This window comes from Pan paniscus, chromosome 1 (genome assembly GCF_029289425.2).
Source record: "Pan paniscus chromosome 1, NHGRI_mPanPan1-v2.0_pri, whole genome shotgun sequence".
NCBI lineage: Eukaryota > Metazoa > Chordata > Mammalia > Primates > Hominidae > Pan > Pan paniscus.
In genome coordinates, this window is record NC_073249.2 from 201806029 (window position 1) to 201807865 (window position 1837).

At 44.5% G+C, this 1837-nt stretch overlaps 1 pseudogene; it reads left to right on the forward strand.

The window, feature by feature from the left end:
• The first annotated feature begins 546 nt into the window (after window positions 1-546).
• On the forward strand, window positions 547-1014 carry LOC100974402 (interferon-induced transmembrane protein 3-like; annotated as a pseudogene).
• Window positions 1015-1837: the final 823 nt, after the last annotated feature.

Sequence of the window (1837 nt, forward strand, 5' to 3'; positions counted from 1 at the left end):
TGCCATTTCCTCAGCCTAGAAATTACTTCATCACTTATTAACTATTCTAAGCTATGCTGAAAAGACTAAAATAATAAGAAAATGGAATGATGATGGAATTGCCTAGGAGGATGATGAAAAAATATTATAAATCATCAGTGTAGTATCACCCTGTAGTTTTCTTTCTTCTTTTTTTTCTCTTTCTGAGACAAGGTCTCACTCTGTCACCCAGGCTGGAGTGTGGTGGTGTGATCACAGCTTGCTGCAGCCTCAACCTCCTGGGCTCAGGTGATCCTCCTGCTTCAGCCTTTTGGGTAGCTTGGACTACAGGCGCATACCACCATGGCCAGCTAATTTTTTTTATTATTTGCATAGATGGGGTCTCACTATGTTGTCCAGGCTAGTCTCAAACTCCTGGGCTCAAGTAATCTGTCCACCTTGGCCTCCCAAAGTTCTGGAATTACAGGTGTGAGCCACCATGCCCAACCCAGTCTACAGTTTTCTTATTGTGTTGTCTTCAACAAAATTATAAGCCATTAACAATTTCAAAAATGTCTTTGAGTAACCATGGACCACACTGCCCAAACCTTCTTCACTCCCGCCAACACTGGCTGCCCCCTAGACTATCAGATGCTCAAGTAGGAGCATGAGGTGGCTGTGCTGGGGGCACCCCACAACTCTGCTCCCCCGAGGTCCACCGTGATCCACATCCACAGCGAGACCTCTGTGCCCAACCATGTTGTCTGGTCCCTGTTCAACACCCTCTTCATGAACTCCTGCTGCCTGGGCTTCATAGCAGTCACCTACTCCATGAAGTCTAGGGACAGGAAGATGGTTGGCGACCTAACCGGCGGCCCAGACCTGTGCCTCCACTGCCAAGTGCCTGAACGTCTGGGCCCTGGTTCTGGGCATCCTCATGAGCATTCTGCTCATCATCATCCCAGTGTTGATCTTCCAAGTCTATCAATAGAACAGGAGGCAGCATCCAGGCCAGGAGCTCTGCCCACGACCTGTCACACACATACTCCACCTTCTATTCCTCGACCTGCCCCTGGAGCCGAGTCCTGTATCAGCCCTTTAACCTCACACACTTTTCTACAATGGCATTCAATAAAGTACACATGTTCCTGCTTAAAAAAATTCTTAAAGTATTGCACTTTGAGTTTGCAAGTGCAAGAAGGAAAATCAGAAATGATGAGAAGCTAGAATCCAATAGAGATGCATTTTGAATCTGAAATCTGTATTTATAAGATGCATGTGTTCCTGGTCCATGCATAGCAGTTGATGAGAATTTAGGTGTATTCAGAGACTGTTGTCCATTTAAAGTATGTACCTTCCAAACCAGGAAAATAAGAAATAAAAATTTAGGTTTGTTATGTTTAAATTCTTTTTAGAATATATAATAAAGTTGTTCTTCACTCTCCCTTTGTTTTTATTTTTGTAAGTTTTTTTAAAAAAAAGATTTAAAATATTTAAGAGTGTTCCATATCACGAGGTCAGGAGATCAAGACCATCTTGGCTAACAAGGTGAAACCCTGCCTCTACTAAAAATACAAAAATTAGCCAGGCGTGGTGGCAGATACCTGTAGTCCCAGCTACTTGGGAGGCTGAGGCAGGAGAATGGTGTGAACCTGGGAGGCAGAGCTTGCAGTGAGCAGAGATCGTGCCACTGCACTACAGCCAGGGCGACAGAGCGAGACTCCATCTCAAAAAAAAAAAAAAAAAAAAGAGTGTTCCATTAGTCCTAGATGGTAAATGATAGTGGGTCTTTTCCCTCATATACTGAAGAGTAAAACAATCTCGCCAGGTGCAGTGGCTCATGCCTGTAATCCCAGCACTTTTGGAGGCCAAGGCGGGT